Raw genomic sequence first — 11,426 nt, forward strand, 5'->3', positions numbered from 1 at the left:
GGTTGACCGGACGCTCCGGTCAGTTCTCCCCGAACTCCAGTGTTTAAGTTGTGATCGGACGCTAGATAGCGTCCAGTCACGATTTTCTCTCTCTAGAATCTTACTGGAGTCGACCGAACACTAGCACCTAGCGTCTGGTCACTCACCTCTCAGCGTCCGGTCGTGTCCAGATGATTTCACCTTGATCAAATGAACTGACCGGACTCTGCGCCAGCGTCCGGTCACTCCGGAACCAACGTCCGGTCAGCATTTGACCCTCTATTCACTTCCAACTCTCGATCATATGTGAATGAAGTTTGCTCCAATGGATCTAAGGGCTTTTAGGAGCTACCTAGTGCTAGATTTAGCAAGTGTGCACCACACCTAACCCACTAGACTCACCTAGGTTAAGCTATCCGTCCATACCCCCCTTAATAGTATGGCCAAAGGAAAAACAAAGTCCTAAACTACTCTAAGTGTCTCCTCAATACCAAACGACACTTAGAACTAGTCCATCCTTAACCTTGTTGTCTATCCTTTGAAAATCGAAATGATTTCCATCGTAGGGGCATGACCACCATGATAGCCCAATCGATCTCCATTATCGTGACCTAATTTAATTGCCTCTACAAAACACACGTTAGTCACAGTAATCATGTATTGTCATTAATCACCGAAACCCAACTAGGGGCCTAGATGCTTTCAGTCTCCCCCTTTTGGTGATTGATGATAATACCACCTCGAGTATGTGAAAGAGATGAGGTTTTTAACATGCTTGGTCCATATAAACTTTTGACAATAAGAACAAAAGTGTTAGGCAAGCTTATATGACCCAAGCCAACATGATGTACTTAAAAGATATGAAATAAGTAAGAGTACCAGTAATAAAGCTCATTTGCATCAAAGTAAAACACGAAAGCAAAGCAAATGAGCATAACACAAGTGATATGACATATAAATAATTCAAAGTAGAGAGCACACATGTCACATATCACATAAATATCATGATCATATTAATATGACGATTACGATCACACTTAAGTAGATCAATGCATGATAGTAAATATGAATGCATAATGTATCACACATAAAACTACAAATGTAATAGATAAGCTATAAGCTAATAGATAGACTCTCCCTAAATGTATCGCTTCCCCTAAGACTAGCATACTCGATCCCTCTCCCCCTTTGGCGTCAAACACCAAAACCTAAGGTCTGGTCGGCAGGGCTGCAGCGGATGAGTCGGGCGCTGAGGTGCGAGGAGCGAGCTGGAACTATGTGCCATCATCATCTGATCCTAAGCTCTGAGCAGTCTGACCCTATGTAGCTAGAAGCGATGCTAAAGCGGTCTGGGTCAGATTAGGGATAGGTGCGGCCTGAGACTCTATAGGTATGACTGTAGCAGGTGGCTCTAATGATGCAACTAAAGAAGGGAGCATCTCTGTAGTCCCGATAATAGGTATAACTGTGGAAGGACCTAGGACATGTAGCTCTAACAGAGTAGGCTACCCTATTAACTCACTGAATGAAGCACCAAGGCTCCTGGAAACTAGGGTGAGCACTAACGAACTCTGAGGCGGAGTAAAGCCCATATGAAGAGGAGTAAACTACGAGGCTGGCACTAGCGAAGCAAACCACTGGGACACCTGATTTGTAGGTGAAAGAAACTGTGGCGCTGGCGGTCCCTGACTCTAAAGCCCACTGGGTTGTAAAGCTGGAGCCATAAAAGTGGTGGTAGGCTGACCAAGCTGGGGTGAAGGCTGTGGCGGTGGAGCCCCAATAGCTATCACAACATGCTACATAAACCTAAGTAGTTGTTGCTACATGAGAAGTTGTTGCTGATGCATGGTCTGCTGCTGCTGCTGTATAGCCTGCTGCTGCTGGATCGCCTGCTGCTGTCACTGGAACTCATCCTACCGAGTCTGAAACCGTGCAAATGTAGCAGCGATCTCCTGAGCCTGGCGAGCCTAATCCTACCTCATCCGCTCAAGTATAGCAAGTAGAGCGGGGTCTGTCTGTGGTACAGGTGGAGCTGAACTAGAGCTATCGGCCTTATGGTCATGTCATTATGGAGGCATCTGAGGGATAGGCTAGTAGTCATCATTTGAGCTGTCACTAGGGTCGTTCGCGACCATTCTCTCTTATTGAGCATCAAGCTGCTCTTCCTCTGTAGCTACAATACCCCTAATGGTCTCATCCTACTGGGCTGTAGTCTCTGGCACCTCTAGATGATGGCACGGCTGGCTGGGTGTCCTCACTGCACTATGGCGGATCATCTGAGTCATGTTGTATGCAGGGAACTCTGTAGTAGCATCACTATACTCTGTCAACATCTCAGGTGGCCTCATAGTAACTACCCTATGGATCAGGAATGTAATCCAGTGAGCATATGGCAGCTACCTGTGACCCCCTAAACCCCTCTATAATAGTATCCTCCATCTCTGATAGAAAGAGATCCCAAATGTCAAACACAGTCTGCTGCATCAAAGAGTTCAGTAGCCATAGATGTATGCGAGTCAAGCCCTTGTGATACCCCATCCTTAGAAGTAGTGTCCTTCTCATAATAGCATCAAGCACTCTAGCAGTAGGAGTGAGATCACTAGGTGTCCTGCTCAACCCCTCGTCGAAAGGCTCTATAAAGCAATGGTAGACCAGATCTATAGGGGGCACAAGACCGCTGTGAGGGCATCTAGGAGGCACTGTCTGTCCATAGCAAACCTCATGTAGCCGGATGGGCTGCTCCTAAAGTCTAAGTATCTCTCTAACCCTAGAGCTCATCAGCCTGTAATCTCTGCCTCTGAAAGCAAAGTGAATGAATCTGTGCAGCGGGTCAATCCAAAGTGTAGCATAGAACTCACAGACCCAAGATGGAACATATAAGCCTGTCCGTCCAAGTAAATCTATCAGCCCTGGCAGGTAAGATAGGAAAGGGCAAATATGCTCTCCAGCTGCTGCTACAGTGGACTCAATGTTGCACACTCTCTAAGATCTGAATACTGTCCCACTGTTAAGATATGTGTTATAAAATTTTTCCTATAGTGGTGTGTAGAAGCCCTTTGAAGCTTGATCATCCCTCCTCGGTAGGAACCATTGCTCAAAGTCAACAAATTTGAGCTGTTGCACCTGCTTGGCTGTGGTGGCCCTCAAATCTAGATGAGTCACTAGAGGCGGACCCTATGGTCTAGGAGGCAGACGAGAACCCCTTCGCTGTGTCTCTGGCCTTAGTGTGACTAGAGCATGGGTATGACTAGAGCAGCGTAACTATGGCTAAGATGCCTGCTCTGTCTCCTTGGCCTACTCTCCCTCCTGAGTCTGATCTACTAGCTATGGCTGCTGCTATGACTCCCCCTGAGGCTAACTCTCATCAATAGCCACATGCCGTCCTCCAACCATGACAGTCCTAGCTGGACCACCATGACAATGCTCAACCTGCTCAAGTGCAGCCCTCATAGATGGAGAAAGCTGATCTACAAAAACAACATCACTCCGAGTACCTCCTCTCTCTACACGCTCTACGGCCTCTACAACTGCGGTTGCTCTTGTTGTATCTGCATCAGGGTACTTGCGCTTCCTCGTTGCTTAGCTTCTTTGTTGCCTTGCCTTTTGTATCTCTAGGCTGGCGAGGCGGGGGACTCAGATCCTCATCACCGAGATCTCCTCTGACATTCTTGACATGAGCCATCTGATGAAGCTAAAAAGAACAACTGCCCTGACAAGAATCAACTGCCAACTATCACTTTCGAGGCTTGGCCTCGATCCATACTTGCGAGCTTGGCCGCGAGTTGACTGACAACTGCCAAAGTGACCCCTAGAAACACCGACTCGCTGCATGTTAGAATAGATCAGATTTATAAATAATTACAATATATCTAGAGATATGAAACCCTAAGAAGTAAGTAATAGATATGAAATTGAAAACGAGGGCTTGCTACCTAACGAACCGACGAACCAAAGAAACAAGGAATGAATGGGGGAACCACTGGATCGACACTGTGAAGCTAGGGTTCCGGTGAAGTGCTACGACAGCCGAGAAGATGTAGGGCAGTGGATTAGGGCATGGCATGGAATAATGTGGCACTATTGCTTGGCTGTAATGAGGATGGCGCAATGGCATGAGCTCGATGATGTTAGGGTAGGGGCTCAGCGGCGCTAGGGTAGAGGCACGGGAACTGCGGCGACATGGACATGGTGACATGGGGGCATGCGGTGGCATGCTAGAGTGGCTGTGCGCGGGCACGGTGATGAGGGCATGGGAGCAGGGCGGCACGGCATGGGAGCTGGCCGGCGCGGCGAGCTTGCTGCATGGCGTGGACGGCGTGGTGGCACACGGGCGGCTCTGGCGTAGGAAGGCGGCGCGAGGCTATGCAGCATGAGCACTGGAGCTTGCAGCAGCTAGGGCACGGGCATAGGCAATGGTGAGCTCGAGATGAGGCGGCGATGTTCGTGTAATGGCGGATTGGATGCGGCCTTAGGTCATCTGGAGATTGGATTTTATGGTGCCCCCCAACAGAATAGAAAAGGAAACGGATGAGAAGTCCTAAACCCACATGTTTTCTATTGACCGGATGCTCCAGTGGCAACAACCGGACGCTGCCACCTAGAGTCCGATCGATTCTAGAGAGGTTCAAAACCCCTGGAATCATGACCAGACACATCCGATCACAATTTATCAGACACAGCCAGAGTCCGGTCCAACCTATCTCCATTGTCTTCGCTCGATCAGACGCTGAACCACCATCTGATCGGACGCTGAACAGCAGAGTTCGGTCACTCCATCGCAGTAGGTTCACCTCCTATGAACTGACCGAATGCTGGACATTAGAGTCCGGTGCAGCGTCCGATCACTCTTTTTCTAGCAAATCTTCAAAGTCCCTTCGTGTTGCATGTTCCCAATCAAGTCCCAACTTCAAAATGATCCAAATAAACACAAATTAGGACTGATGTGAGTGACCTCTCTCAAACCATCAAATTTTTCAAAATATTTTGCCTTAGGCTATAATTCTTTTTAAGAAAATAGGCAATAAGAGGGCAATTGAAGATAAACGACAAAGCAACATTCATGCATATGCAATGCAATACTTGAAAGTAAATCTAGTTGCTTGTCAAGTTTGATCCAAGGTTAAGCTTCTTCAAAAGCTTTGAGACAGTTATCATAACCATGTTAGACAAGCCCTATATGCTTTACCAAAAAGTAAACATGTTGTATATTACAATGCAATGCAAGAGACAACACAAGCTTATTTTTTAGTGAAGTTACTAAAATCTAGAACATTGAGCTCATTCCGCAATCGACAAAAAATCACCTCATCTAGCGGTTTAATAAAGATATCCGCCAATTGATCATCGGTCCTTACACCTTCTAATGATATATCATTTTTTGCAACATGATCTCTAAGAAAGTGATGACGGATATCTATGTGCTTGGTGCGAGAGTGTTGAACCAGATTATTTGTAAGTTTTACTGCACTTTCATTGTCGCACAAAAGAGGTACTTTTTCTAGAACTACACCATAGTCTAGCAAAGTTTGTTTCATGTAAAGTATTTATGCACAACAAGCACCCACGGCAATGTATTCCGCTTCGGCGGTGGACAAAGCCACACTATTTTGTTTCTTGGAGGACCAAGACACAAGTAATCTACCAAACAAATGGCACCCTCCGGATGTGTTTTTTCTATCAACTTTGCAACCGGCATAATCCAAATTAGAATAGCCAACTAATTCAAATATAGCTCATTTGGGATACCAAAGACCAATGCTTGGTGTGTGCTTAAGATACCTAAGGATTCTTTAATGGCAATCAAATGAGTTTCCTTAGGATTAGCTTGAAATCTAGCACACATACACACGCTAAACATGATGTCGGGCCTAGATGCAGTTAAATATAACAAGCTACCAATCATAGAGCAGTAGAGAGTTTGATCAACCGTGTTACCTCCCTCATCTAGGTCGAGATGTCCATTAGTTGGCATTGGTGTCTTGATTGGCTTACATTCATCCATCTTGAATCTCTTGAGAAGATCATTTGTATATTTCTCTTGAGAGATAAAAATCCCTTCTCTCGTTTGCTTGACTTGAAAACCAAGAAAGAATGTAAGCTCTCCAATCATTGACATCTCGAACTCCTTCGACATCAATTCACCAAACTCTTTACAAGAATCTTCATTTGATGATCCAAAGATGATACCATCAACATACACTTGACAAATAAAGATATGTCCATCAAGCTTCTTGGTGAATAGTATGGTGTCGACCTTCCCAATGGTGAAGCCCTTCTTAATGAGGAAGTCCCGAAGGCACTCATACCAAGCTCTTGGGGCTTGCTTAAGCCCATATAACGCCTTGGACAACCTGTAAACATGATTAGGATATCTAGGGTCTTCAAACCCGGGAGGTTGATCAACATAGACTAGTTCATTAATAAAGCCATTTAAAAATGCACTTTTCATATCCATTTGATATAGTTTCATGTCATGATGTGATGCATATGCAAGGAGGATACAAATGGCTTCTAGTCTTGCAACCAGTGGAAAGGTCTCTCCAAAATTCAAACCTTCAACTTGAGAGAACCCCTTTGCAACTAGTCTTGCCTTGTTACTCACAACAATGCTTTGATCATCTTGCTTGTTGCGAAACACCCACTTTGTTCCAATGACTCTTGCACCTTTTGGTCGCTCTTCAAGAGTCCAAACTTCATTGTGGGTGAAGTTATTTAACTCTTCATGCATGACATTTATCCAATCCAGATCTTGAAGAGCTTCTTCTACCTTGGTAGGCTCAAAACAAGAGATAAAAGAGTGATGTTCAATGAATGAAGCAAGCTTTTGAGAACGAGTTATTACTCCCTTTGATGGACTCCCTATGATGAGATCTTGTGGATGAGCTTGTAGTAGAGGTGAATTTCTTCTATCAACCACTTGAGGGGGGGTTGTGGAGCATCAACATCATGTGCTTGTGTCACCATTTGCTCATGGGAGACATGAGTGTCTTCATTTTCTACTCTCTCATCTTTTTCATCATCTTGTGACACACTTGATGAAGAAGGTGGATTGATCACTTGTACATCATTTTCATCATCATTAGGATTGATGTCTCCAACTAGAATATTCTTCATGGCCTCCCTCAATGGTTCATCACCTACATCATCAAGATTCTCATGTGCTCCTTGGGAGCTGTTAGATTCATCAAATTCCACATCATATGTTTCTTCCAACCAAGCCGGTGGTATGATTAAATACTCTATATGCTTTAGACTTTGATGAGTAACCAATAAGAAAACTAATATCACAACGTCTTTGAAACTTCCCTAGGTGTTGCCGCTTCTTGTAGATGTAGCATTTGCAACTAAACACCCTAAAGAAGGAGACGTCCGGCTTCTTCCCATTGAGCAACTCATAAGGTGTCTTGCCAAGAAACTTTTGAAGGAATAGGCGGTTGGATAATAGCATGTGGTGTTGATAGCTTCTGCCCATAGAGCTTCAGGAGTGTTGTACTTCATCAAGCATTGTTCTTATAAGAGTGATCAATGTCTGGTTCTTCCTCTCAACTACACCATTTTGTTGAGGAGTATATGTTGCAGAGACCTCATGCTTGATCCCAACTTCATCACAATAGGCTTCTATGTTTGTGTTGTCAAATTCTTTGCCGTTGTCACTTCTAATCTTCTTGAGCTTCACTTCAAATTCATTTTGTGCTCTCTTGGCAAACTTCTTGAAGCATGATGCAACTTTGGATTTGTCATGAAGGAAGAATACCCATGTGTATCTTGAATAGTCATCAACAATCATAAGACAATAAAGATTTTCTCCCAAACTCTTGTATGTTGTTGGTCCAAATAAGTCCATGTGAAGGAGTTCTAGCACTCTTGTGGTTGACATGAAAGCTTTTGTTGGATGAGTATTTGTAACTTGCTTGCCGGCTTGACATGCACTACAAAGCTTGTCCTTCTCAAACTTCACATCCTTCAACCCTCTCACCAAATCATTCTTCATTAGCTTCTTAAGTGAGCTCATCCCAACATGAGCAAGTCTTCTATACCATAGTCACCCAAGTGTTGTTTTGGTGAATAGGCAAGTCTTCAAATTAGCATCTTCGAAGGTGAAGTCTACTAGATATAGGTTGTTGTATCTAAATCCTTTGAATATCACCTTGATCATCATCCTTCTTAGATACAACAACTTTCTTCTTGGTAAACAAGCATTGGAAGCCAAGATCATATAATTGTCCAACGGATAGCAAGTTGAAGCTCAATGAAGCAATATATAGCACATTTGAGATAGAATGATCATTTGATATTGCCACTTTGCCCAATCCTTTAACCTTGCCCTTTGAATTATCTCCAAATGTGATTCTTTCTTGTCCATCTACTTCTTCATCTAGTGAGGTGAACATACGAGGATCACCGGTCATATGTTATGTGCAACCACTATCTATCAATAACCCAATGACTTCCACCGCTCTTGTAGTTCACCTACACACAAGAGATCAAGCTTTAGGAACCCAAACTTGTTGAGGGCCCTTCACCTTCTCAACAAGTGACTTTGCTACCCAAATTTTCTTAGGCCTATTCTTGTTGGGAGGTCCTAAGAACATGACTTTCATCTTTCCACTAGAATCCTTTCTAAGCATGTAATGAGCATTGAAAGCAAAAGGTCTAGCATGCTTGGGCAAGGGTTGTGGTGATGGAGTTTGGCACTCATGAGCAAAGTGACCTTCTTGTCCACACTCAAAATATCTCTTTGGCTTTGGCTTTGACTTGTGTTGTTGTTGAGCTTGAGCCTTCTTCTCTTGGTTTGCCAAGTACCCAATACCACTTCTATCCATCTTCATGACTGTGTTCGTTAGTAGCTCACTTTGAAGATGCTTGCCTCTTGTGAACTTGCTCAATCTAATCTTGAGATACTCTTTCTCCAATTTGAGCTTCTTGTTCTCTTCCTTGAGTGCATCATTATTTTTCTCTTCCTTGAGCTTCTTGTTCTCTTCTTTCAACTTCTCATTCTCAAGAATCAAATCACCATCATGATCAAGAGTTTCTAGCACTATGGTGTTGGTGGTTTTGATCTCTTCAAGATCTTTCTTTAGCTTTTCATTGTCATTCTTGAGCTTGACATACTCATCATAACTATCAGTCTCAACCACTTGCTTGCCCTTGCTACTAGAACTTTGCTCAATGCTCTCAATGATCAAATCATCACATGATGTGGCTATATCAATCTTAACAACATTGTTAGTAGCATAATGTGGCTCATTGGATAAATATTCTTGAGCAATGACAATATTATCATGATTAATCTTAAGAGTAGTATATTCTTCTTTTAGCATGTTGTGGCTAGTGATGAGCTCATTATGTATCCTCTCAAGTTTATCATGTTTTTCTTTAAGCTCTTTCTTAGAAGATTTTGAGCTTCTTGAGTTTGGATGATATATCATTATTTGCCTCTCTAAGCTCAACACTAGCCTTTTCGGCTACATCACATTTAGCTAAAAGAGAATCATTCTTAGCTTCTAGTTTTTCATTCTTAGCTCTACTCTTTCTAATGATCTTAGTGTATTGATTTAGCAATTTAACAAGATCATCATAAGAAGGTGATTCATATTCATCATCATCACTATCACTATCATCATTGCTAGCATGTTCATCACCACTACTATCATCATTTGATACCTTGCGATCACCCTTGGCCATAAGGCATAGGTGTGTAGAGGATGATGGCAGTGGTGGTGGTGAAGATGATGAACAGTCAATAACAATGGTGGCCACCTTCTTGTTGTCACTGTCATCATCCGAATGAGCCACTAGATGAATCAATGTCCGTGAGCCAATCACCGACGATGTATGCCTTACCACTTTTTTTCTTCTTGTGGAAGTCCTTCTTGCCATCTCTCTTCTTGTATGGCTTGTTTTTCTTCTTCTCATATTCTTCTTCATTACTTGAGTCATCTTTCTTACCCTTGTACTTGTTTTTGAACATGTCTTTCTTGGGCTTGGTGCATTGGTGTTCTAGATGACCAAGTTCTCCACAATTGTAGCAATCCATCTTGAAGATTGGCTTCCTTCTAGAGCTAGTGAAGAACTTCTTTTTCTTACCATCAAACTTGATGCCACTCTTGTTGAGCTTCTTTAGCATCTTGGCGGTTCTTCTCACCATGAGAGCAACACTTGCATCATCAATTTCATCATCACTTGAGCTCTCATACTCAAGCCTTGCTTTGCCCTTCTCTTGGCTAGCTTTGAATGCTAAGTATTTTTCTTTCTTCTTAGTAGAGGATGAGCAATCTTGTGGTGTGATGTGCATATACATCTTATGAGCATTGATTTTTCCCAAGATTTGTGTTGGTGTAGCGGTGGAAAGATCATCTTGATGAAGCACGGTCACAATATGCCCATATTTATCAATGGGGAGGACACTCAAGATTTTTCTTACAACATCGGATGATTGTATTTGAGTGAGTCCAAGCCCATTGACTTCCTCTACAAGAACATTCAAATGTGAGTACATCTCATTAGCATATTCTTTAGGAAGCATCTCAAAAGAGTTAAGCTTTTTTATGACAAGATGATAGCATTCATCACGCTCACTTTTGTTCCCTCATGGAGCGCACAAACGTCCGACCATAGTGCATGGGCGTCCTTGTGGTTCCTCACCCGGTTAAACACATCTTTGCAAAGGCCTCTAAAGATGGTGTTTTGAGCCTTTGCATTCCATTTCTCGTAATTCACCTCATCGCCTTGTAGGTATATAGCATCCCGAGGTTTTGGGAAGCCTTGTGAGGCGGCTCTAAGTATTCTAACATCTAGAGCTTCTAAATATGCCTCCATACAAATTTTCCAATATGGAAAATCATCCCCCTCAAAGATAGGAGGAGGACCATCCCCATGAGACATCTTTCTCTAGGCGGTTAAGCCAAATATATGAGCATGAGGCTCTGATACCAATTAAAATGATCAAGATACCCAAGAGAGGGGGTGAATTGGGCTAATTCTAAATTTCTTTGCAATAATTGAGTCCTACAGTTAGCCCAATTAACCCCTTGTGCCTAGAAAGTGTTTCTATTGATCTACCACACAAAAGTTTAGCAACCTATGTTCCAATCCTACTCTAGCATGGCAATTCTATGAATGTAAATGACAAGAATTGAATTGCTCAAAGTAAATGCTTAAAGTAAAGAGAGAAAGAGGAACGCGGTGATGTTTTGCCGAGGTATCGGAGAGTCACCACTCCCCACTAGTCCTCGTTAGAGCACCCGTGCAAGGGTGTAGCTCCCCCTTGATCCATGCAAGGATCAAGTGCTCTCTATGGGTTGATTCTTCGACACTCCATCGTGGTGAATCACCCACAACCGCTCACAACTTGAGTTGGGTCATCCACAAGCTTCGCCGGATGATCACCAAGCTCCCAATCACCACCAAGCCATCTAGGTGATGGCGATCACCAAGAGTAACAAGCA

The sequence above is a fragment of the Miscanthus floridulus genome, chromosome 16 (assembly GCF_019320115.1).
Source record: "Miscanthus floridulus cultivar M001 chromosome 16, ASM1932011v1, whole genome shotgun sequence".
NCBI classification, from domain to species: Eukaryota; Viridiplantae; Streptophyta; class Magnoliopsida; order Poales; family Poaceae; genus Miscanthus; species Miscanthus floridulus.